A 27,313-nucleotide genomic window follows, 5' to 3' on the forward strand; every position below is an offset into this window, starting at 1 on the left:
TAAAGAATGAATATATAACGAAAATAAATTATGAAAATGTATGTGAGGGTGATAAAGAGGGTTACATCTTGTGGGGAAATGGTTGGGGTTGGTTTTTAGCGGGGGGGGGAAAACAGGGGCTGGGGGGCCCAAAGAAAGACAAAAAAAGTTATGTTTTTCTCATTATATAATTTTCGTTATATGTGCATTCCTTATAAAATTAGTTATAAAGACATGTAACCCGATTAACGTAGTCAAGTGTTTAAAAAAAAAACAGATCTTCGACATCATTCTTAGATAGTCTTGGATACTTTTGAGCAGGTGAGGAGAAGACACATCTGGGATCAAATGAGGGCAGTTGACGTGTTAGTTGGTAGACAGAAGTCTAATCTGAGGTGGCTGCAGCAAGTCAAAATTTGTAAAGGTTAGTTCAAATAACCGTACCATAGAAACGCACATGTGGTGTGAGGACTTCATTCATAAGATCCTATAGCACTAGTAGAATATAGCCCATGGACTTTGTGAGCTTCGTCTCCTCTTCACATCGACTCACCTCCATTCTCATTAAATATGGTTCCTCGATTCCAATGACGTCCAATGGTGTCTGGAACAGAAACACTACAGCGTGCCTGGCCAGGCTGTTAAATTGAGTAGGGCTCTCATAGGATCAGCAGGGGGTGGGGGGAGCAGCCCCCTCTCTAACCTGCTTCGTTGAACGAGAGGTAAGGGCTAAAGAAGGCGTCCTTGCGTCCACGCCTCACTGTGGCTCACAGGGCCGACATGATCCTAGTGCCAAAAGACTCCACTGCAGTGTTAACAGCTCACTCTCTGCCCTGCTCGGCAGCATGATGTGAAAAGATATTATAATCTTTTAGAGTGATTTGGGCATTTCCCTGCCTGCGACAATGGACACACTTGGTAAATTAGGGGAGATTGCAGAGTTTCAAATTAATTTTTCTAAATCCTATGTAATGGCCAGACATAGTTGCAACCCTAGAACATGCCTTTCCTCTTGCCTTGTCTAAGGGCTTCTTAGAAGATGTGTGGATCAAGTGAATGTCTTCTTTTGAGAATCTATTTAAAGGCCAATATATCCAATCTCTGGAAGTCTGCAATAGCCGACCTGTTACATTGGGATAATCAGGAAATCTTATTTATTTTATTTGTAAAGCGCTTAGACAAACGCCTGTAGGCATAATAGCTATATGACAAAACAGACAATTAGGATTAGAAATCTCTTTCTTAGGCCATGCATCAGCCACCAAGACTCCCTATACTCCCTAAGCTGCTATAGGTCTTTCACAAGCTCCCCGTCAGTACATCAACTACAATGATTAACCTGCTACAAGGTGAAATACTTTCATTATTTGGGAGAAAAACACCTCTTTATATTCTTCAGTGTTCGCTCCTTGTGTGGGGTTTTGTGACCCCCGCCCCCACTATCCTAGGATTCTTAACGGCATCTCAAACGTGCTCTATTATAGACTTGCCTTTGTGACACACTAAACAAGCTTGTACTCAAATTACAGCTGCATACACTCCCATTCCTCTCCATTGGAGCAAGGGGGAATCCTGGCGTCCTACACTAGGGGTCCCTTACACTAGTCAGATATAGGGCTTAAGATCCTGGAATCAGTGCCGAGACTCAAGCCTCCAATGACTGAACCCAGCAATCCAGATTTTTCTCCTGGGATGTCCCAGAGTGGCTAGGCAGCATGGTAATAGCAAAGACAATTAAGACTGGGACACCTTCAGGCAGATGCCAAACTACATACATTTTTAGAAATCAATCTAAAATATCATTTGGATTTAATGGATCACTTACGCCCAGCTGAGCCACCGGATCTCGAAGAAAGAGGTTATGACTGCAGGAATGAGCACTCTCAGAAGGTCTACAATTGACAGAGGCTTCCCAGGGGGAGAACATCTAGGGTTTATACGTTTTGGCATTCCTACCACCCCTGCAATTCCCAAAATAGATGTTAAGCTGGGAGCAAGAAGAGTAATTTTATATCCCTGAAGAACCCTGCTACCAGATTTGGGCGAGGACTCCGATCTTCCAGTTGCAATTCAATTAAAGATCATGCTTACAAGGTATGCTTTCATTGGCTTTTCTAGAAATATATCGCAGAACTTAAAATCCCCCCTCTATGCTGGAGTAAAAAGCTTGAGGTGGGGGACAAAAGGCACATGTGATAGACATTTCCAGAGGATGTGGTGAGCCGCCATATTAGAGAACAGTGAGTGGTCTTGAATTGCTTACCTGGGGAGAGGTCCCTTCATGCAAGCAAGGGGTAAATTAGTACTATTGCTGGGTTGACCTATTCGTGTATTGGGGCATCAGTACATAAATACAGAAAAAAGAAATATAAAAAAAGATTGTGACATATAGGGCGTATGAAGTTGAAAACTTTTTCTGGGTTGCACAACCCTCTGGACCAGAGATGCTCTCCATAATGTGCTCTTTTTAATTGTCCTAAACCACCATCTGCTTCCAGTTCCCCTCCTTAGTCTTCCTCAAACATCGCAAAGGCAGCCTTTTTAACATGCAATTAACCTTGCCACGAATGACACAGTAACTAAAATGCAATTCAAATGTGTGACATGTAACCGTTTCCTGCTAAATAAAAAAACCGTGTCATCATCCTAGCCCTCTCTGTAGTTCGTGCTGCAAGTGATCAATGCATACCATTCACTGAAGTGGATAATGACCTTTACTGGAAAGAAAAACAACATATGACGTATGTGTATGTAGATGCGTAAAAAAAGACCGGATTTTTTTTTTTTTTAAACGTCCCATAAAAACAAAAAAGAAGATGATCAAATAAGCCCTCTAATCGAACAGTGTCATGGCTCCTAAAGGCAGGTGTGCAGCAGATGGATCGGAGCTACTAAGGTTTACCTTTGATGTACCCTTCGTTACATAGCGTCTTGCAAGAGCTAAATAGAAAAACGATGTGAGCAAACACGGTCAAATGGAACCCCAGGATGCAAGATCCAAGACACAGGCACTCGCATTCGCTTCCTCGGCAGCTAGTGGATGAGCGCACACTGTGCCTCTTCCATACATCAAAACAAGAAATAAAAACAATCACACCTCTTTGTGACACCGCACAGGGAGAGAGAAAAAGGAAACCAGGGGGTGGAGGCGAGGCAGCCGCCGTGCAACCGTGGCCTCTGGGGAGAGGGAGGAGGGACAAAAGGCACACAAGCACGGAGAGCAGACATAACACTAGCAGCAACATGGAGTGGGCACTAAGCCTCTGGCAACAAGCAACCCTGCCATAATCCACGTTCTCGGAGGAGCAGTGCCAGCCTTTGTGCTCGCCCCATAAGAGGGCATACCAGCAGATGTTGAAGCCTACAATAGGACATGTTCAAGTAATCTTTTTCATTGCTCCTTTCATTTAAACAGATCAGTTGGCTCAATCCATTTCAACGAGGAGAAGTTGTACTGTGGCAATCTCAATGGCCAAACATCCGTCAACGTTCTATATCTTGCTTTTTAGTTTTGGCTAGTTTAACCAAAGCTGTGGTCGCAGGAATTTCGATAGGAGGGAAAGGGAATGAGAGGAGAGGAGAGAAAATCGGCTGTAGGTGTTTGGCTAGTCACAAATTTATCCCACGCCCATTTGTGCCTTACACATAAGGCAGGCTCTGAACGGATTAGGAACTGCTTCTTCCACTACGATCTGGGGAGACACCTAAGCTAAGTTTTTAACCATTCCTAAATTTAAGAGATAATTGGTGTGGTCAGACATTTGCTGTCCAGGCATCAAAGCATTGGAATTTGCCCTCTTCTTCACTTAGAGAAATGGTGACCATAAGACTTTCAGACAAAAATCAAAAGAGTAGGTTGTTTCCTGATGACGAACTACCTGGTGGATGGCTCTGAGATCTTAGATTAGCACCTTGATGCTTCTATGGAGGCGAGCTGATGCCCTATATAAAAAGGTCTGCCCACCTACCATATCCATGACGCAAAGCCAGGGTTAGGGCTGCTGCATCCACACTCGCTCTGTTGCTACCACCATGTAAATGGCCAGTCCAAAGCATTCAAGCACAGAGCGCTATCCAGGGGACTACGTGCCTGTAGACACAAGCCCTATGCTGGGAGACTCCCCAATTCTGAAGTCCCAGAATCCAGCCATTTCTGCTCCTTTACTCAATTAAGCCTTAATCAGGAGTGATTAAGGGAGTGCCTCAAGGGGTAATGGTGAAGACGCTCACAGCCCCAACCCCAAAAGGCCCCACCCACGTTTTCTGGTGGAGCCTTCTTCTTCAGTTAACCACCTCCATTCGACCTAGGCCCACAACAAGATCAAAGGATGCAGTGGGTCGACGATTTTAAGGACTTTGTTAACGTAGTTGGTGACAGAAAAATCAGAGCTTGCAGACATTTACCAGCCTGGTGGAGAGAGGTCAAAGCAATCATTAAGGCATTGACTGCTGCAGAAACACTCCTACACCACGTTCACTGCTGCCCTCAACAGGAAGTTGGTCTCAACAGAACCGAGACCATCAACGTTACGAGGTACCCAATGGGAGCATCAACAAATGTTATCCATTTTTAAAAAGAAAGTTAAACCTAGTCAATTTGCTGTGGTCAATTTGCCAACTTCTCTGAGGACAACGCTATCCGATTGTGCATAATAGAAGAATGCCTCCTGTTCACATTTCAGAATTGCCTGCTCAAAAGAAATTCCCTTTAAATTTGAGGAAAGAATATATGTCGCAAGAATATTGTAATGAGTGGATTTTAGACTGCAGAAATCAAAGCGCCTCGCAAACCGGAATAGCTCCCATGCATGTGGCACAATCCGCATAATGCCTGACGAAACACAACGTCTAATGTGCTATCGGTTCATTTTCCCACTTCCACAAATATTATGCCAAGCAGTAGGACAGTGCTGCTTAAATGCAGCAAAGGGAACAACTTTCAATCAGTATGTCGAGAAGGAAAGGCGTATTCACCAGAATGACAAAGTAAATGAGAAGCCAAAGGGAATGCAAAGAACACAAGCTATGGAGACAGGAGGCAAACACCCTCCCTACCTGAAGAACTTAACCTCCTTCATTCAGATTTCAGAGTAAAAGCCATATATCTAACAACATGGGTCTCCCATTGGCTTTGGTACTTAAAGAAGAAAGATGTATTAGATTATGCTTCGATAGGAGACTCCCAAATGTGACCATAGAAAGACACTCCAAATCAAACATTGAAGATCTAGATTGTGAGATTTAAGAAAGCAGTACAATTCTCAAAACTCGATCTAAACCACGGCTAACTCCATCTTGAGTTACAACCTGAATCAAGATCAATAACCATTTTTTCCACAGCAAGAGAATAAACATTCGCCCATCATCAGCAGCTGAAATATAAAAAAATAAAAAATATACTAGTGTTCAAATATAGCCAGATATGCAGAACAGCCCTTTCCGTCATCTGCACAACAAAGATCTTTCATGCAAATGGCCTCCTGCATGCCAAAGAGCTTTTGCATACATCAAGAACACTCTGAACAAAACATTTGGCATATTTCAACCCATCATGGCACACTAAAGTGACAGTAGAAGCAACCCCAGGGGGGTTTGGAGCCATATCAGCCCAACATGAAGAGCATACACCTAGCCCTAAACATTTCCTTGCCTATGGAAACAGGGCATTATTGCCCATTGAAGCTGCATACTCACAACCTGAGAAAGAAATTAACTGTTGTCTGGGCCTGCAAACATTTTCATAATTTCATCAATGCAAACGCTTTACTTTATTAACAAGCCACCAACCCTTTCTCTCACTGTTTGGGAACCCCAAAATAAATATGCCTCTGAAAATTGACAGGTGTAGTACAAGAAAGTATACGACTAAGACATGGTCTACAAACCAGGGAAGGATTTATACTGATCTGACTGAATCTCAGGACACCCATACAAGGCAAAACATCAACAAATGAAGCAGAAGAATATGTGAACTGTTTATCAGCACATGTGCTACCTCCAGCCTTTAACTGAACAGCAGCAACATATGATATCCAGACTATTCAAACCGCAACAATTCTCAGTAGACAAAACTAATGGAGAAGCATTGAAGAAAAATGAAATGCCCCATCATGATGCAAATGTTGGAGAACTTGAATACTTTGACACTATCAAAATGAGATTAACTATTGAGAGGCACAAGAATAAAAACCTAAGGAGGACAGTAAATCAGCACACCACGGTCATCGAGAATTTGTGAACACCAAAAGTGTCCTCCCTTACCAAGTTTCATTTCCCTATATGGATGGTCATGTAGAAGTCAACAAACATTTTTGCAGCCTGTCAATATACTGGGCGAGGACCCTCCACTACCACTACAAGTACCCAACTCCCAAACATTTGTGGCATAAGATTGCCATTGCCTTCTTTGGATCCGCTTAGAAGGATCATATCCACTAGTGGCAATTGAACAAAATACTCCAGCTTTCCAATAGTATGATCATTAACAGCTTTTAGAGCAGTGGTTAGAACACTAGATGCAATATTCAGTGAGTGTGGCGTTAAGTCTGAAAATGGTCCCACCCCTTCTACGCCACAGACTTCAAGAACCTATCTTCACAATTTTGTTTGATTTGTTCAAAAATTCCCCCTCCATTTCTCCCAACAAAGGGGATGGCTGAAAGGTTTGTGTCTGTGATAGAGAAAAAGGTTCCATGTAATTTCATTGCGGGATGTTTTTTCATGGGTTTTTTTACCGTGAATTTTTTAATGAAAAAAAACATTGAATTTTTTTACAATTATCCCCCCCCCACCCCCCAAACCCTTTAATTTATCTATTCCCAAACACCCACAACACATATAAAGAATTATCTAACCCCCGAAAAAAATGTGATGGGTTTTTTCGTTAAAAAATTTGTGGGAAAAAACCCAGCGAAAAAAAATCCCTCGATGAAAGGACGTTGTACCGAGAAAAGACCACCCAGAGAGCAAAAATAGAAAACATGCCACTCCAACAGACTATGTTGCATTCAGAGACTTTACCGCACTATTCCACATGATGCTATATGGTATGGCAATGGCACAGATTTACCCCTGCAGATCTCATAATGAAGCACCCCCAAGGGACTTGAACACCCAGAGGTCCAAATCATTCAGATGAAGGAGATGCAGAAATTCACAGCAGAAACAATCAGACAAAATGGTGGGGCCAAACAAAACGCGGGCAAAAGAACAAATTGTGAAGTAGGCCATGATGCTGTCAGAAGTCAAAGCATAAAAATCTGATTCATGAGCCACATGCACATTCCATTATGAGTGATAAAACAGAAAGGAACGCAAATAGCAGACTCAGAAACTAGAAAGATAACTAGAAATGCCTCCCCACTTTAAACACTTTGGAGTGAAAAGGAAGCAATGCTAGAAAGTACAACAGACATGAGAGACAACCAAATACCAGAAAATGAACAAGAAATCAACAAAAGAAAAGAACAAGACACACTGTCAGAAGAGAAGAAGGATGGGAGACAGAAGGTGACCAACCAAAAGGAATAGTAAGAAATCGCAAAGACTAACGCAATAAAATCTGACGCTGCATTAATATAAGGGGAGCAGAGGTTATGTCCTAGTGAGGCCACTGTGGCATACAACACCCAGATCTAGAGAAATACTTGGAACATTTAGGCGCGCGAGAAGGGACTAACAGGAAGTGGTTTAGGGCATTACTCGCACTTCCGACGAAGCATGATGCAGCTCCACTACTCATGACAGGATAGAGTAGATTGAGAAATACAAGATTTACACATCTACAAGGATTCCTGCCGGACCCTTGTATTTACCAATCCTCACAAAATATTTCCACAATACATTTCTACGCAAGCTTCTCTTCTTCAAAGAATTCAACAATATGTGATGAAGATTTTCTACAGCACATTAATAGAACAATATGCACATTGCATACAAACGGTTCCATGTGTTAATATCCCCGCAAAAATATTGCGATACAAAAATATCGCCATATTGTTGCAGCGATATTGACCCATGGACCCTGCGGGGGACACGCCCACAACCCCCGCATTATTTTAAAATGTGCAAGGGACACCCCTGCAAACCCCGCTCACAAAATATCCCCCACAAAAATATCGCCTATGGCGAGACAAACGGCCATATGCACAGTGATATTTTTGGTGGGGATATTTTTGTAGGGATACCATACAAACAAGGTTATAGCTTTCTACAGAAGGTCAAAACTCTTGGCAAAATTACAAGTTCACAGTTTCTATAGAAAAGGAATGGATTTTGCACGTAGCTGTGCATTCTCACGATTTACATCATACCCTACTTGCCAGATCATAACCTGCATCCCAAAGGCAGTCTTAATGCCCAGGCTGTGCCAGGTTTTGTGGCAGAGAATAGTGCTGTACCTGAAGCAAAGCCCTGAAGAAAGTAAAGCAGGCTTACTATTGGAGAGCAATATAGTAATCGGTCTAACTACTAGGTAATCTATGCACCAATGTGTATTCCCCTTCTGTGTATGACAAACATTAGATGATCATCTATTGGGTACTTCCACAAATGTATTTTTTGTCGGGGGACCAGGCTCAAGTGTGGAAGAGAGTAGACATAGGTCCAAAAAAAAAAAAACAAAAACCACAAAAATAAAATAGAAAAAGAGACTGGTTACACCTCCCTTGCTTGGTGGAGAGCACCAAACGCTTACCCTACCCGGATTACCCAACCATCAGCTATTATTTATGCTTCTGGTGTTTGAGAACGTGGCATCTTACTCATCTGTTTTTGTATTCCAAAAACACTTATTTATTTGAGATTCAAATTGTGTACATGTAGTGTTTAGATGACACAGTTGCTAAATAGAGAAAACATAATTGATACAGCAAATATGTTACACACAAAAGAATGTTGCGACTTGGGGTTAGTATAATAGTGATAGCTCTACTATTTTATCATGACACATTGGTGTACATTGTTTCGGTTTTCTTATTCAGATTGTCGACAAGTGTTTCGGCTCTCGCTCAATGTTACACTGTACTCTAGAGTACACAATTAGTTGAGCCATCTTCAGGACATACAATTCATTTTAGGGTGGCGTTATTCAGCGAAACTTCCCCATTGTTTATATAACCTTCCAACAAAGCAGATGCAGCAGGGAGACATGCAATGGTTTCCGGTCCTAGGTACTCGGGTGCCAGATTTCTTCAACATATGGGTGACTATCATGCTACATTTGTTCGGTCCTATGGGAGTTCAATATCCATGGGCAAAGGGTTGCTTGTTTTCTTGTTATTAGACGATCACTGGGCTTTCTGCTCTTTGTTCCGGTCCTACACCATATTCTTTCAGCAAAGGACTCTTCACGCTGCAGCTCTCTAACTTTGGTTCTTCACAAGAACTCCTTACTAGAATCCTATCCTCTGTGATTAACACTTGAGGCAGCCATTTTGGCACGACAACATTTCCATCCCAAATTACCGTTGGTACGCAGCCTGGGTGAGCATTTAGTGCCCTCCACCAAGTAAGGGAGGGTAACCAGTCTCCCATTTCTTTTACCAATGACAACCATTAGATACCATCAAAATCTTTCCTGCACAATTTTATGACTAAACCAACAAGGCTTTTCGCTTGCAATATAGTGCTGTTTACACTCCTAAATAGAAACGCATTAGTAATGCTCTCACCATTTTGGTTAGCCTTTATGTATATATATTCTCTTGCAGAGATGATAGATGAGCATTAAAAATAGAATAGTCATACAATATACAGTTCCTAATATTCTAAATTAGTGGAGTAGATGGCCAGCATCCTAATCTTCTAAAACATAACTACCAAAATCATCAATGTGTTTATAGCCAATGTGACCCAGTAAAACTTAAAATCAACAATTGTGAAGCTATGGATAGGCAAGCCGCAAGACAGATGAGGTTATACAGACCAACCACGGGAAAACCGGAAAGGGGTTAAAAAAATAAAAAAACTCTTTTCAAAAAGTCCATGGCTATGATAGGCAGTTATCTAAGAACATCCTTAAAGCTATAAATAGCAATCGAAAAAGAATATGTATTAAAAGGAATCGCTCGGCTCCCAAAATATTGAAAGGCAAAAAATGTGAATTAGGAAAAATTGGAAGTGTGCCAATTCTTTGCCCCATTAGCAATGTACTCTCTCTCTGGAAGAAGGCATCTGAAAGCTGTTTGCGGTTTGTTTCCAATGGAGTACAGCTTTGTAATGTTTTTTTGGCTCCTAATTACTGAAAGAAATATAAAAAATAAAAAAAATTGAAAAAAACAAACAATTATCAGAATTTGGAAAACTTGACAAAGTGTCACTTTTTAGGCCCAACTACTAGAATTACAGTCTTCGCCTAGTCAAAATTTCTGCTATTTTTCATTCCCAGACAGGACCAGAGCTTGTAGGTCAGCAATGTCCTCCAGGCTCGTGCCCCTCTGGATTCAGAGTGATGTAGCCTTCATTGAAATTTCATGAACTCCCAGGCTGCTAAAACACCCCTGCCTCCCTGATAGACAATCACATTCTAACAGATAACAATAGCATTCAATTAATCAGTAAAATCAGGACATCTTGTTTATAAGCCAAATTTGTCATCAGGGGAGAAACTTTAAAGTTGATGGCTACTCACCAGGCATAAAAAGCCACTTGCCCCTCATCGATCCATCTTCAAAGAACACATTTCTTCCTCACCAGGAATCAACTATATCTCACCATTGGTGAGTGAACATTTTGCGCACTGTCTCGTTACCGGTTGCTCACGTATGAAGTCATGTTTTAACAAGATTGTCTCTTGACAACCAATTTAAAAAAGTCAGTGCTTTAACCATAATATTTTCGTCTATCAGTGTGCCCCAATTACACTTTCAACATTGGTTAGCTTTTTGTCTATCTAGCCTGGTCTTGTGTCTTTTTTGTTTACATATACATCAGATATGCTTGCAGCCCATGTTGCATACGTTCTGCAGCCTGCAATTCAAACTATTCAAAATAATGCACTTGCTTAATAAACTATCTGTGCTCGTTTGGAATGATTGTGATCTTTGATGGTATGTTTTTAGAATAATGCAAGGACATTGCTAATCACTAATTATAGCAATACAGAGATAATTTGATTTGGAAAATTACAAAACAGGACAAGGTTAGAAGATAAGCAGCAACATCTCTATCTTGTGCTATACGCATACAAAAATTGATTTTCGGTTTCTAGTGGACACATTAACCCAATGGTGTATTCCGAAAGGTTCAGTAATGTTCTGTATATTTCCAACTGTGCTTGAAAAGGAGAAGGCCGTCAAAGTCAATAGTTGGAATGCACAATTGTGAAGGGTATCTACATTTGTTAAGGGTATCTATTAATTTAACAGGAATGTTTTATTTGCGGTTGCCTTCCTATATGGCCGGGGTTGGAGTTTAGAGCCGGACAAATTATAGGTTTAGAATACAATTTATGACAGCATATTTTGTAAAATCATGAACATTCTGCTAGCCGACAGACAAGAGAAATTCTATAAGATACCATGAAATGCAGACAAGTACAGGATGTTAATTGGACAATGAAATACATTAAGAGCATGTTTCCTCAACAGTATGCAAATAACAGCTCTAAAGAAAAATTACTGCTTCTATAGAGCTTACACATTCTGGGTCTTGCAGCTTTGTAGAGCTGTTATTTATAGAGCAAAGAAGCAGATAACTATAAGCAAATAGGCAGTTACATAAATAAACTAGCTGGTGCGATTTACATCTTGCATTCAGTATATGGTTTTACACCAGCAGTGAAGTGACGGGAGAAAGAGAGGGACTACACTAGTAGGAAATTCGCAAAGCATGAACTGACAATTTAATGCCCCTACTCAAACATAAGCAGGAAGAGGCAACATGAAGCTTGTCAGCAGGAGGTAGGAGTTAAGAGGTGCGTTTTTCAATATTCGAGGTGCGTAAAAAGTGGCCATGCAGACCGTTCTTCCTCCATTTTTGTACAAGTAGCCAGGTAGGATAGTTCCTTGAGACAGTAACAGTGGTGGGGAGTATCTGGGGGCACATCCCCCCATGTTCTTTCAAATCCTGATGAACTGCCCTCAAACTAGTGAAATAGTATTAAAACGGAGCACAGTTAGGATTCCTTTGTCATTCTGGAAACAAAGCCTGGGTTGTACATTCCATTATCCAGGAGAGAACTTGTTCTGTGGAACCTGAACGAGCATTCTAAGTTTGAATGTGTGGTGGTGTTTGGATACAAACTAGGAGAAGAGATTTCAGAGCATTACAGTGGTAGTGAGTAGGCAAGAACCCCAGAGCGGCAGATGAGGGGCAGTGGCGCTGGCTTGTGAAGAAACTGATATCAGCGAGATTCCCGTAGACATCCGCATGTGGATGTACCAGACAGAGCGAGCAACGTCGTCTCCGGTGAAGGACACTATCATCTGCTGCACTGACAGCCCCAGGACATGTGGCCCCCTCATTGGGGAGGGGAGCAAGGACCACACTCCGGCGGAGCGATGAAACCCCTACTAAGGACCAAAAGAGCAGAGCGGTAAAGAAACTGCTGCATGCCAGAAAAGCTGAGGCACCAGCCCGGAAATCTTGCTGTGCCATGGGACAAAGACAGCGTTCCCGCAGAGAACGGAAGCCGCTGGCAAGAGATGGAAGTCAAAGGATGCCAGCAAACACCCCTTGGTGGGTATTAAAGTGGGGCAAGAAACCGGCCCATTGCTGTGTAGTCCTGAGGCCCGTCAGAGGAGAAGGAGCTGGCAAGTGCCATAAGAGTTAGGGTGCCAGCAAAACATAAGTTACTCCTAAATTTGCTGATCAGCCAGACAGACGGTGCGTCCCAAGGGGCTTCTAAAGCATGGGGGCCATATTGAAAAGGAAATGTTAGTATTTAATCTGGTGGTGATGAAAGTGGCAAACCAACAGCGTCATTCACAGGGAGGCATCTACAGGAGCGGTTATTGAATGAACTTGGAATCTCAACAAAATGAGATCCAAATGTAAGATTTGGCAATTGTAATGGCTGAAGTGGTTGTGGGCAATTCCTCAGCATCTTATCCGCTACCCCATACTATTCACACCCCTTTACCGTGTCCTCCCCCAATTCTCCCCTTCATCTTGGTCATACCTAGATGACCTTCATGAGCTGCATCCAATATTTTCCTTCACACCCCTCTTGGGGGAAGCAACCCACCAGCATTTCACAGTAATTCCCCTTCTATAACTCAATTCTTCACTGACCCTGTGAAAGGAACACAGGTCATCATCATCTCCTCCAATACTCCATACACCTTCCACCACCATGTTCGCAACCCCCTTAGTCCACTGGCCTTTACACTTAACTTGGAGTCCTTTTCCAACTCCCTGGCACATTCTATCAAGTGTTCCATTCTTTGGGCCAAGTCAAGTATTTCATTCAAGCTTGGGTCACCCTTAACCCATATTTCTGAGCAAAGTGATTTGAGCATAATCCTAGACCCCAATGTCTCAAGACTTATAGCAGTAGTCAGTAAGGGTCCCCTTGGTAGACCAAAGTAACAGTAAGAAAGGGTATTCAGGCAAAAGCTAGGGTGACAAGGGATTTCGTCATAACATTAGATTTGAGGGCAGGGCCAAGCCATTGGAGGCTAAGGTTAGGAGTGTGTAGATAGCGTTGAGAGAAGTCAGGTTGGAGCTTCGCAGCCTCGAACAACAGGGCATTATTGAGGCCATTTAGTGGTGGTGCAAAATGCTAGTGGGAAAGTCTGATTGTGTCGATCTTCGATGGCTCAATAGATCAGTTGTGGTGGATATATTTCCCCCTGCCTAATATAGGAGAGATGGTAAGTTTAATGGCGGGGCAAAAGTGTTTCCTACACTTCATCCGGCCTCAGCGTACCACCAGGTGAGACTGCATCGAAGCTTGGAGGGAATATATACTACGTGCATCACACATGAAGGAACGTTTAGGTTTAAGAGGATGCCATTTAGGTTTGTGTCAGCTGCCTCTTTCTTTCAACAGGTGATATACAAACTATTCAAAGGGTTTAAAGTAGCGGTGTGTTTTCAAGATAGCATATTGGTCACTTGGAGGTTTGAACAGGAGCATGATCAGAGGTTAGAAATGGTGCTGAGGATCATTGTAGAGTCTAGACTCACGTAACAGAGAGAGAAGTGCAAGTCAATTGACTATCTGGGGCACAAGTTCAGCAACAAAGGTGGTTACCCAAAAGAAGAATTGGTTGGGAGCATAGAGTCAGGAGAGTCCGAGGCCGAGGCAGGAGGTGATGTCATTCTTAGGCTTGGGTGCAAAATTTGCACTTGCCACCATCTATTGGCTAGTGATATTTGACTCTTTGCAGGTAAGAAACTGAATGCTGTGTGTATGTGTAGAATTGAGGTGGCGAGTGACTTATGACCGGCCAGTAGCTTGAAACTTGAATTTCTATCCCCCGTTGTAAGGCACTTGTCAGACAGGTGATGGCATATAAGGGAGTTGTGCAAGATGGGGTAGCGTTGGTGGTCAAAGGAGTGCTAGAATGAGTGCAAAGATATCAAGGGTGAGATATTAGCAGCTCCTGCACTGGCTAGTTTTGACACCTATTGCGATAGCTAGCTAATGACAGATGCCAGCGAGACTGGACTTTGTGCAGCGTTGATGCAGAAGCAGCAGGGAATTGATAGTATAGGGGCATTTGTATCAAAGACTTGCAGAGGTGTGATATCCGATCATTGCAAAGGAAGTGATCAGAGTAGTCTAGGCCGTAAATAAGTTGAAAGCGTTTCTGTGGGGAAGTAAGTTTTGGATTTTATCAGATCACAAACCATTGCGAGATGGGTCACTGTCACGCAGGGCCATGATCTCATGGTTCACCATATTGCTGGCAAAGAGAATGAGTTGGTCGATTACTTGGCCACGGCTAACAAAGATCATAGAGGAAGAGGAAGAACATGCTCCGGAGCAAGTGTTCCCGGTTTGTGGTGGCACAGTTGGAAAGAGAGAGTGCACAGCAGCCATGCAGGAGGGTTGTGAACCATGAGGATTGTGTAAATGGTGGTAGAAGGTGGATAGAATATTGGAGATGATAATAATGACCTACGTTCTTTCTGCAGGGTCATGGAGGAATTGAGTTTAGAAGGGAAATTCCTTCCCCAGGCTGGCAGGTTGGCTCCCCCAAAAGGGGAGCAAAGGAAAATACTGGATGTAGCTCTTGAAGGCCATCTAGGTATGACCAAGATGAAATGGAGAATTAGTAGTGATGATTGGTGGCCAAATATTAATAACGAAATGGAGGACATGGTGAAGAGGTGTGAACAGTGTGGGGGAAAGCAGACAAAATGCTCAAGAATCGCACACAACCAGTTTGGCCGTTAGAATTGCCCAGTCTCCCATGAGAGTTTGCAGCTATGGATGTGTTGGGGCCCATAGGGGAATGGAGGGGTAGGAGGAAGTATGTGTTGGTTTTGATGCGCCTATACTCAAAATGGGTGGAGGCCAAGGTGGTACCGGTAGTGGATACCAAAGGAGTGGTGGTTTTTTTGATGGAGAATTTTCAAGGAAATAGTTGAGGGACAATGGAGTCCAGTTGACCTAGTATTGTGGAGGAGTTTCTAGATGGCATAGGTTTTGCTCACCCTAAAACATTGCTGTGCCATCCTGAGATGAATGAAGCAGATGAGACGCTAAACCGCACACGGGTGCAAGCAGTGAGGATGTGGAGGATTGCAGGAAAGAATTAGGAGAAAGCCGAGGCAAAGAGTAGCTGGATATAGGTTGGCACCACATGCCAATATGGATGTAGTACCCTTTGAGTTGTTGCAGAGAAGAAAGACGCACACAGCCGTCTGTCCTCCATGGCTGGGTTGTGCGTGTTTTGTTGACTGGGACGAGCAAGTGTTGCGAGAGGTGCAGGACAAAGGTGAGAATGAAGGTACGATATGAAGAGCTAAAAAAGATGGGAGAGGGGAACTTTCAGGAAGGAGAGCTGCTACACATCAAGAAACCAAGGATGGTCCCGAAAGATCACAGTAAGTATTGGTGACCATAAAGGGTTGGCCAGGTGTTGGATTATGTGGTCGTCACAGATGATGGGAAGAGTGTGGAACAAAGAACAAAATGTAGGGAGACGAAGAGTCAACTCAGTCGGTTGGGTTGAATATATAAGGATGTGTTGCAGGTACATTGCTGTATTGTGCACATTCCAGGACCAAGAGAGAACTACTTCTGTGAAACCAGGACTGGGCATTCTGTGTTTAAGTGTGGGGTGGTGTTTGGGGATAAAAACTAGGAATGGAGATTCCAAAGCAGTTGGAGGATAGCAGTCGAAGGGAGGCTGCTGCAAATTGGGGGGGGGGTCTCGTTAACTGCAACATGATGTGTAGTACTTATGAAACTAAAAAGGTAACACACACACCTGCCTGCAATGTGGTCAATCCTCATTTCAGCCTGCATCCAATACTGCCTTCAGGATAATGGACTTTGTAAGTAATGCAGTCAATATTTAAAAGGATGCAGGCATGTGCATCTTTGGACGAAGGCTAGCACGGAGGCACTCTGGTCAGATTGAAGCTTTTCCTTATCAGATTTTGCAGGGCAAAAATAATCTCAGCAGAGTAGGTCAAGGTGAAATGTGAGCATCCTAGAAGCAAGGCATTCCTGCCATACAGGTAAGAGGATAAGGAATTGTGTACATGATGTGGAAGTTCATTTAATTAACTTGGGGTTTTCCACAGGATAATAATTACTTCCTGACAGGCAGTTTGGTCTTTCTTTTGTTCATGTGGCTCAAGTAACGGTGGGGGTGAGAGAACGATAAAGGTTTTGAATCCTAGGGATCAGTTGCAGGGAACAACAGTGGGTGAGAAGGCCACTAATAAGCAAAGTTTGCGTTGGAGTTAGAGTTAGAAATTGGGAAAAATTGGTGTTTGGTGATGATAGTAAGTAGCCCTTGGTGATCCAGGATTCAATGCACAAGACGCAATTCCTCTTCAGAGGGTTTCCTTGTGGAATGACACCCTAGCATATGAGTAGGTGTCACCAACATGCAACTAGATGTGGATATCTTATATTACACAGATGTTTCTGCCAAAGATACCCTCACCCACGGAGCGATAATACCAACAATCTCCCCAAAGGACAAGGATGCATTTAAAAAAAAAAAAAAATAGGTTTTTTAACAGGGCATAGGTAAGAAGAAACTACAACCCCTAAAAAGGAGGTCAAGTCCATAGTGTGCGAGGGAGACTCCATACAATTATTAAAGTGTGACTTTCTTAAACCCAAAAGGCAAGACTTGTTATCTCCCACTATTCATTTATATGACAGTAAACAGTAGTACACACACACACACACACACACACACACACCCATTAAACCAATAAATCACATAGAGGGACTTCTAAAGATTGGCACAAATAATCCTGGGACCCTGCTGAGCAAGAGGTGCCGGTTAAGGAGGGGAGTGGTTATAACAATCCTGTGATGGAGAGGAGAAACTGCAACTTTAAAAAAACAAATATTTATAACATTTCTATCAAGCCCCAAACAGAATAGCTCTGTGACCGGGGTCAAGTGAGAGAATGATACTGTATGCCTCAGTGGACCTACACGTCACTGCTGTAAAATTAGGGTGCAGAATCTCAAAAGTGAATGGACTCATTGTTTTGTTAATAAGAATGTATACCTACTCCAGGCTCACAGGTGATTCTGTCAGCCAGTAGTGGGCATCTCCAAACATTGCAGGAGTGGCTGCACAGATTATGTTGCCTCCCTCCAGCACGGGTGCAAGTTTCCAAGGAGTCTGCCCTCCAACATGTGCATAAGGTGCCTACTCAGTGCGAGCTGGGAAAGCTGTGAATGCATGCATACTTGTGTTCCTGGCACAACAGCGAGTGGTGGTGATGGAAGAAGGGTGGGATAACACATTTAATTGTTCTTGGCCCTCCTCACCTGCTCATCTTCCTCAGCAGGGGAGGAGGAAGCGTGGGCACTGCTTATAAGGGATCTCATATACATGACTGACAATCAACCCAAAAGGAATTCTGAATAATCTTGAGTCAAGGCATGTGGGTCTGCATTACCATTTTGGTGATATAAAAGAGAAAGCATCAAGTAATGGCGAATGAGTTTACCTATCCAAATGTTGTCTTCCACTCATGAGGGTTGGCACTCTGAAGGTCTGTGTGTCTTCTGCTTATTGGAGGAAGCTTTACCGGTGACAAACAGATCTCAAAGTTGAGTAAGAACAAATGAGGTGGCATCAAATCTGTGTGAGAGAAGTAGTTTGAAATATGAAGCACGCTGGGGGCAGGTCAGCAAACGGACAACGATCATACATGTAGATTTCCCAGCTCTGCCACATTGGCTCAAATACATTGGTGATTTAGCTTCTTCCATACAGCAAATACTTCTATTTTGGCATTTGTGGTGCTCAAGATCTATGTAACAAAAGAAATTCCACCATTGGATTTTGCTAAACCATTTCTTTACAATCAAGATATAATTCGATTACAACAGGTATCCAAATCTCATGTCCCATTTGTTGCTTTAGACCTGACGGCAAAATATAAAGCAAAAGCACATAATACACAACATGTCAAAGTAGATCAATTATAACTTCCAGAGGAAACGTGATCTAATTTATTGTAGACAATGAGTGATTGACATATACATGATTTAAATCATTAACAATTACTAACACGGGTTAGCAGGAGGCCACGGAACAGTACCCTGGAAGAAAACACTTGCAATCATTAACAATTCACCAACAAACCTGATCAGCCTATACACAGGGGACAGTAGCCAGGGAGGATAGAATCCCGGAAGGCAAGAAAAAAATAAGGGAATAAATAAGGGGAAAGACCAGAAGTCACAAAATGAGCGCTAGAGTGCCTCAAAAAGTATTATTTGTTAGAACCAATAATGTTTCATACAAAAAGAACACTTTGTGTTCCCCAGCATCAGAGAAAATCAAGAAAGGGGTACAACTGTAAATCCTCTTCAGTTTCTAAATGGGATCTCACTCCCATTTAAATATTTCATGTACAATTGTTGCTGTTCTCATTACTTGAAACAACCATACTCAATTTAGTAAGCAGTTCACCATGTTAAAGACAAAAAGGGTCTGCCAACGTGCGTGTAGCAAAGTTGTTAGCACCAAGAGAAACTCAGGGAAAAGGGAAATAAAAGAAATGTTCCTTAGACCGGCATTGTGGTCTCTAAGATGAAATTCTTTTGGGCGGTCCTGGAAATATATCAGAGCACCTTCATCGGGGCATACTCGTGGACCCAGTGAATAGATATACATATTTTAGTGTCAAGTCCGGATAAAGGCTAGATCATTTTAAGAGTCTAAATGCGAACCTTCTATGATTTACCCTATTGAAAAGTCAGTGAGGGTACAAGATCATGTGAGCGAAGTTGGCCTGGAAAGGGTTGTACCTGTGTATTATAAATCATTCAATGGAAATGCCTTCAGACATTATGCTAATAATAACAGGGGGTCTGCACTACACCAACAATGACAGTGGATTTCCTGGACTTCAAGGAGACCCAGGATGGCATATCCCAGGAGTTAATTCAGAAGGAGCATCAGGTATTGCAGATATTGGGCGGATTTTAGGTTCCCCCCCACTCTTTTTTAAAATAGCACTGATGTAGCAGACCAAGCAAACCTATATGCCTCTGGGTGGTAGATGTAGGCCTATAGCCATAGTTGTGGGCTTAAGAGAACAGAGGAGTCTTATGTTCCTTCCTGAATGGGATAAGGTTATTCAAAAGCCAAATTCAAATCTGAAGTCAATTCCAGACCCAGGGTTTCCTGCACACAGAAATCCTCCTTCCTCTAGTTGAACATTTGAAAACGGACAACGAGAAGCTGATTTTCTAATTACCGTAATGTACGAGATGGAACGTAGGGCTGAGTTTGTTGGACAAACAGTTTGGGCCTAACCACTAAGGCACTTAAAGACTATGTGAACAATCGTAAATACAACAGAATGGAACCCCTGCAAACCAAAAAGCAGTCAGTCGATCTGCAATAGCAGTTGCATAGTTCAAGCACGAGCTAACAAAATCATGAACAGGCTGCTGCAGGTGTTTACGAAGGAATGGGAAGTGTCATTTTCAGTTAACTTAAGGTGAAATAAGTGGTACTGACTACTGATCCAACTTTAACATTTAGACTTAGTTCTGGCCCCCACATGTTTTGGTTTCCTGGAAAAGGTCACCTGGTGTCCTGCTAGTGGCCAAGAAGCTGGATTATTTAAGATGTGAATAGGTCCCAACAGCAGGCCCTAGATTTTGGATGCACTATGCTGCAGACCCCTTGCACACATTCGCAACCGAAGAAACTCAAGACATGTGGAAATTCCAGAAACATCCTCTGGATAGCCTCTGATTCCTACCAAAATGTGGTAATCTACTGCTCAGGAAAAACAGTGCAGGCGCATCTATCATGTTGAGAAGAGGAAGCAAATGGATATTAAACAGCAGGTGATCCCTGCAATACACTGCACCCTACTGTAAATAAATGTAGATTAAAAATGTTCTACTGGACACTGTTTCCAGTCAGTTAGGAAAGACATAAATCAGTCCAAATACTAGGATAATCAAACAGCAGCTTGTGATTAAGTGTTCCAAACAATGCAGACAAGTCGACAAGAATAATAGGAGAAAAATATCCCCCGTCCATGATGGTGCGAATGTCATCCCAGGCAGACAGGAGTACGGTTTCCATCCCATGATGAGGGTGAAGGCCAGACCAGAAATGTTTCAACAAGCTTGCTCATTGCAAGTGTAATTGAAGTGGTTCTAGTACCATTTTCTACAGATTCTTAGCCAGATGCTTAGCCAGCCAAGGAAGACCTTCAATCTAAGTCCAATCTTGGTGTTTTTTTAAGCGGGGTAAGAGTTGCTCTCGCAAGGTCAGCAGGAACTAACACAAAGCAAAAAGAGGAGATTTATATATCCACTGCACTAGAAATTCTGCATGGTTCATAGCTACCAGTACTGGTAGCGGCACAATATCTTTAATGGTTAGCTTACACAAACTTAAAAAGGAGTCAGATTTCCTCAGTAGCTGCATAAGCAAAAGTGAAGGCACAGAGTTTCTCGAAGTGTAAGATCTGTGTTGATAGAACATGGAAGACAACATTCGAGTCCATAATGATAGCAATTTGGATGGATTTAAATCAACAACAAACACGTTTAACAATTTTCTAGCGAATGTGCCAGCAGACCCTTTAACAGAAAAGCATCTTAATATCCCAGGCTGTTTTTATAAAATCCCATAATCCGATAAACAGATCAAATGTGAAGCAAAAATGGAATGCCCTTGGTGTATTAATCAAGGGTGAATAGGACGTTTTACTCCATAGCAAAGGCATCATGCCAACAGTAAACTTTCTACCTCAAATCAACAAGAATTCTGAAAAATGTCCAGAAATTAGATCTATTAAGAGCAGTATTAGCTGGGTGACGGAACCAATCTCTAATTACATAGGCACACAACGGAGGATCTGTGTATTTAATTTAGCATTTTACACAAGGAATTCAATTGGGATTCTAAAAATACTGGAGAGACATAGGACGTCAGGGCTCTATAGATCATAATTTAGCTACAGATACAGTCAAGTAATGGTTGAAAAACAAATCAGACTCCTTTTACATATTGTGATGTTATGTGAGAGGATATACTTCATGCTAATAAATAACTTTCATTTTCAATTACCAGTATAATCAACAGAAGATGGCACAAATGGAAGCACATGTTCTCCATCTACATTAGGAAAATTTATTAATGGATCAATATGAGACATGTTATGCTCTCCAACGTACCACAGGACTTCATTAACACGTACCATCGTGGAGATGTTATATCAACGCTATCTTTATGATTTGGACAGGGCTTGAAATTAGTATTCGATGAGCAGGAGAGGCATCACCTAGTAGGCAGAAGCTACCACTACGGAAACAGGAACTAGTACCGAGCACACCGAGAACCTAAGTTCCAAAGAAGATACACAATGGGTGAAGGGTAGTGTGTACGATCCATTATGCTTAAACGTGTATTAGATGTGCCTAATTTGTATTTATTAACATTCTCAAATAGTCAAGAGTTAATGTAACATATGCATGTTTGTAAGGCACTAGTTGGCCTGGAGAGCCAAATGTTGCTCCTGGTAGCTGTTGGTTTCAAGCTAACCAGCCTCTCCTATGCAGCTAAATAGCTCTCCGTTCCCAGTAATTACAAACCCTGCCGAAAAGCTACATGACAATTTTCTAATACAGCTAATATGAATTTCAAGCAGAACTAATATAGTCTTCTTAGCTCTGCATATCATGATGAATAATGACAGGATTGTAACGCTCACCTGATTCCCGTAGAGGCCCCGGTCTTGACTGGGCGTATACCGTATCTTCAAAGGTGATGTGTAACACACGGCTGGCTCTTTGGGCTGGACCTCTGTGCACTGTATGTCTGATTAGAAGGGTAAGATGTCTCAGATAGAAAATATGGGATTAAGGAACTGGGTTATTGAATGTCTCTCTCTTCTTCCCTTTCTCTTCTCCTGTAGAACCCCAAAGGTTAACGCTCTCACCTTAGGTAAGTGAACGCCGTGCTCTCCATCTGCCTCGGGGCAGGGTGCTGTAACCAGTTTCTTCACTGGATAAGGGGAGCAGGCCTCTTGACTTCAGAGGACTGCTGTCCGTCGTTTACTGCACGAACGGTAAGTTTCGAGTAATTCTAATGTCTTTAAAGTCTTTAGTAATGATGTTTCTTGTTTTGCAGGGTTCCGGCGATGGCGGATGACGGGCTGAAGTGAGTTGAAGATGGAGCCCGTGTGATGAATAGAAGCGCCTGGAAGCACGTAAGTAAGCGCTTGTTGCCCGCTTCACGATGCGCTCTGTCTTTTTATTTTGCAGGTACAAGTTCGGAGCGGCTGCAGGGTGCCGGAATACCCACTGGGTTAGATGTGGAAAGGAGTAATGGCATGTGAGTATTAAAGTTCCCCAATGTCTTTAAACACACCTTGTTTTGTCTTTCAGATGCGGGATGCAGCGCCGAAGGCCTCCGGAGCGTGCGAAGAGTTGGTAAGCTTTTGTCTTTCAGATGCCGGAATGCAGCGCCGAAGGCCTCCGGAGCGTGCGAAGAGTTGGTAAGCTTTTGTCTTTCAGATGCCGGAATGCAGCGCGAGGCGTTGGTGACAGCCGATGGACCAGGTAAGTGAAGAGCTGTCACTGAAGACCGTAATGCTAACCTGTTCTTTCTTGTCTTTATAGGTGTTGCTGAAGACTGGATTCAGGATGGTAAGCCTTTTTCCTTAGGCCCAGGATCAGATGCAGAAGACACGATGAGCGTTCTGCTGCAGAGCATGCAGAATAACGCAAAGCAAGATTCATCCATCGGGTGTGGTTTAAATAGCCTCCTGTAGTGCTTAGGTGTCTCCTTCCACAGCCACGCCTAGGTAAGAAAAGAGTTCCTGCTTTCCAGAAGAGTTCCAGTGTTCTGAATCTAGGGAGTGGCTCCTGCCCCACCCAACAGGAAAAGTAGTTCCAAACAGAAGAGGATCAGAGGCTCAACTGGCAGGCAAGTAAGCAGCATGGTCTGCTGCAGGTAAGTCCACCCAAGCATTATGAGCCCGGCGCTTCCAGCACTGGGACTGGGCATATTTATGAGCCTGGTGCCACTGGCGCCAGGACTGGGTCCAAAAGGTCCCAATTGGGACTGGTTGGCACTCAGAACCTGGGTTATGGATCTGCTTCCAAGGGAGTTGGGAAAACCCTGACCTTTTGGAAGCAGAGATCATGACAAGGATTGAGACAAACGTTTCGGTCCATTCTGCTCTGAACACAACTAGCAGCCACACACGTAGTAAAATCAGCAACACATGCAAGGGTGAATCTATCAGTGTGAGGAGAAATTGCAGTAATGATTTATCCTTTGACAGAGAAGTAGATATGATTACAAAGGGATTTACCAACAGAGGTTACAACAAGAATAGGTTTAAGAAGACAGTAACAGATTAGAAAGAATGGATTTGCCGATACCTAAAAAATATCAATAGAGACAAACAACAATATGTAAGAATACTTATTCTGTGGACAATAGAATCCTATATAAGATACAGAAAAATTGGAACACCCTGTTACCAGATAAAGATGTAAATACGCCATTTGGCATACAACCTAGTATTATGTATAGAAAAGCGGATAATATTGGATGGAAGGCAAGTGAGTTTCTTGGCCACAGATCAGCAAGAACAATGTAGAACAAAGTTATCAACTAGGCCTTACAAGCTTTTACAAATGTTCAGCATGCAATATGTGCACGTTTGCAATCAATTGCTGGTAACTACACTAATTTCAGAAATTAGCGGTTTTTGACAACTGTAGAACTACATAAGTGGTTATGTCATTATATGCAATTGTTAAAAAAATAAATTAAAAAAATAATAATAATCTATATTGGCAGTACTATAAGAGAAGACCCAGAATTAGGGAACACGTATGCAATAAGAACAAATAACACACAATATGAATTAGCAGAACATTGAATATGGCACACTTAGATGGCGAAATATCTTATATCAGATTCTTCCGATGGCGAATAGCACGTGAAAATACTAGAAGAGGATACAGGGAAGGACCCTTCGAAGGAGAACGGGAACCAAAGTAATCTGCAAAACACAAGGTACCAATGACAGACTTAAGGACACAGAACGATATGCTTTCCTAGAACAAGTACCAAAGAGGCAAAAAGTCATATGACTTTTACATGAAGTTACAGTAACCATGGGCAGTGTCAAACTTAATTGGTTCAATCCAGGGCACAAAATGTGCAATCGCCACTAGCCCATAGCGCTCTACATTTCTACTGCCCTTTGACTTGAACGGTTTTCAGGAAAGAAAACTTTATTAGCAGCAAAGAAGACAGCTGCCTTGTATGGAGGGAGGGTAGAGGTTCAACTGAATAAAATCCTAGTCAACCAAATTTGCTAAAATTTGATTCAATTTTCATGTATATGCGTTTCTGTGTCTGGAGTTTAATCAAAGCAACATTTTTAAATGTTAACGAGTTATACATCAGTACAAAAGACAGCTTTTCAACAACATAAAAACAAGAACATCTATATCCACCCAGTCCACCCTCCCCTATTGTCCCCTCAAAAAAAAAGGTTCCACACCTCACCAATATTTAACATAACGATTCCCACTCTTAAGATACGGTTTAACAACCTGGGAATCCACCTAGTCCACCCTCAGAATCCTGCAGCCAAATCACAACCAGCGAATCGCTCTTCCAAATTTGGGATATTTGGTAGATGGTGGTCACCCAGACCATTCGCTATAATCCCTGCTCCACTCAGATTTTCCATTAAAATGGAACGGTTGTAAAGGCGAAACCAAATCATAGTCTCCTTCAAAGAGAGACTTTTTAAAATGAAGAAAAAGTGATACACGGTCAGGAGATATTTACATTCTGCAGAGTAACGACTGTAGGGGAAGATAGGTCATTAGTACCCCCCCTCACACACATCTCTGACCCAGGTGGAGACTCATGACTCGTCAGCGGCCCCCTCGCGCTAAGGGCCCAGGAGGCGGGGGTGCTGCGGATCGACACGCGAGGTTGCACGACTACGGTATAAGACATAGCATAGACCCCATTTTGTATTAAGACAACTCCATTTTGTGTAAAAAGGCGCTAAAATCCAGTCCATGCAAAGTTGCTTGCACATTCGCACACACAGAAAGATGCAGCCCGACCCCTGCTTTACTGCACTCAAAGGAGTATACACTCCCCGTGACCGTGCCCGTTAGAAGGTAACTGAAACCAGCCCAATCCTGGATGCCCTGACCCTGTACCAAGCCCTCTAAGTTGGACTGTGTGGCGCCCCTCACTCCCACCAAACCCCGAGGCACCTTGCATAACGAAATAAGCATTTGTGTAATATATGTCGTGTTGACTAACGGTTGCTGCTATTCTGGATAAGTGTGATTTAAGAGTAATATGTGATCGCTCCTGTACATGATATAACAAAGCGCATCAGTAATGCACGATGATCAGCCGAGGCAGTGGAGCCAGATTGTACTGTGATGTAATATGCAGTGCTCTCTCACACACAACCCAACCTAATGCTACCTCTTGTTCGTATGTCAACTACTGATGTGAAATACTGTGTTAAATGGCAAAACCCTCTCCAGCCTGTGTTCCCATATTAATGTACACATATGTGTATAATAGTTGCCACCCACCCTTGCCAAAATTACGGGGCGCTGCCCTGTGCAGGGAATCAGGCCCAGAGCTGCAAGGCCGTCTTCACCCTCCTCCCTCCCAGGCCCGCCAGGGATAGCTGGTGTTCGAACAGCACAGCCTCGTCTCCCCTCCCAATCTTGCTGGACCCGCTTCAAGCATCCACCTCCCCCATGTCAAGAGGCCGCCACAGCCAGACTCTATGAATTACGAGCTACCTGGCGCTAAATCCCACCATCTCCCGGGCACCGGTTACATGCCCCCCACGGCCCATTGGTATCCCTGTTCACCCCAAGTTAATGGCCCTCGAAGGGGGGGCGCCCACCCCTGTACCAACAGATCATAATACCATCCTCACCGACAGGGCGATCGAATACAAACCCCCCCACCCTCTCTATACCCCTGGCCCAGCACATGGACTCGCGGGACTACCATACTTGAACCCAAATGTCACTACAACAGATGGATAAGGATACCCCCTAGCACATATCCATGTCCCCGTCTCCTCCTTGAGCTAAGGTCAATGTATTACATGATTTACAAAGACACCTGACATTGTAGAATGTGACGAATGATTGCGAGTGTGTGGCCACAAGGGCAAGTGTTAGAGCAGCCACCAATCATCAATACAAGTTATGTCCGGCCGGCAGCTCCACCCCTAAAAGCCCACCTGACCCGTCTACCCCGCGTGGCACCGCACGGACGTCCACCAATCCTGGAACAGCAACTGTATACAATGTATACCACCTACCCTTCACCACCCAATCCCTAAGACTGTGTGCCCCTTATAGCTTGTGTCATGCGTGACGTTAGTTTTGTAATAAGTAGGACTGTCTTTGCTATTGTCAGACAGAGCACTCTCAGAGTTTGCAGAGTCCTTTGCATGCCCTATATTGATTTAGAGAAAACCCTTTTGATCTCACCCGCACTTGGTCCTGGTCTCATTCCCCTCCTGGGGCGTCTCCTTTATTGCCTCTCACTAAAGGGGGTGCGTTTTTGGGGGATGCTCACATTCACGACTCAAAGAGCGCAGAAGATACATTTGCTTTAATTTCTGCTCAATCTCTGACATCAGGGATGGTAGGACAAGAGATGATGATTCTTCACAC

General features: G+C 43.0%; 1 protein-coding gene across 5 annotated transcripts in view; it reads right to left on the reverse strand.

Moving 5' to 3' along the window:
• WDFY3 (WD repeat and FYVE domain containing 3) overlaps window positions 1-27,313 on the reverse strand; it is a 2,538,776-nt gene that overhangs the window by 2,458,394 nt on the left and 53,069 nt on the right. Inside the window, exon 2 of one of the 5 annotated variants that reach the window (XM_069630404.1) lies at window positions 18,082-18,215. The exons of the other annotated variants lie outside the window; for them this stretch is intronic. The gene's annotated coding sequence lies outside the window, so the exon portion shown is untranslated. The remainder of the gene's footprint in view (window positions 1-18,081; window positions 18,216-27,313) is intronic. 5 annotated transcript variants of the gene reach the window in all.

Source organism: Ambystoma mexicanum, chromosome 6q (assembly GCF_040938575.1).
Source record: "Ambystoma mexicanum isolate Mex_15411 chromosome 6q, UKY_AmexF1_1, whole genome shotgun sequence".
Classification (NCBI taxonomy): Eukaryota; Metazoa; Chordata; class Amphibia; order Caudata; family Ambystomatidae; genus Ambystoma; species Ambystoma mexicanum.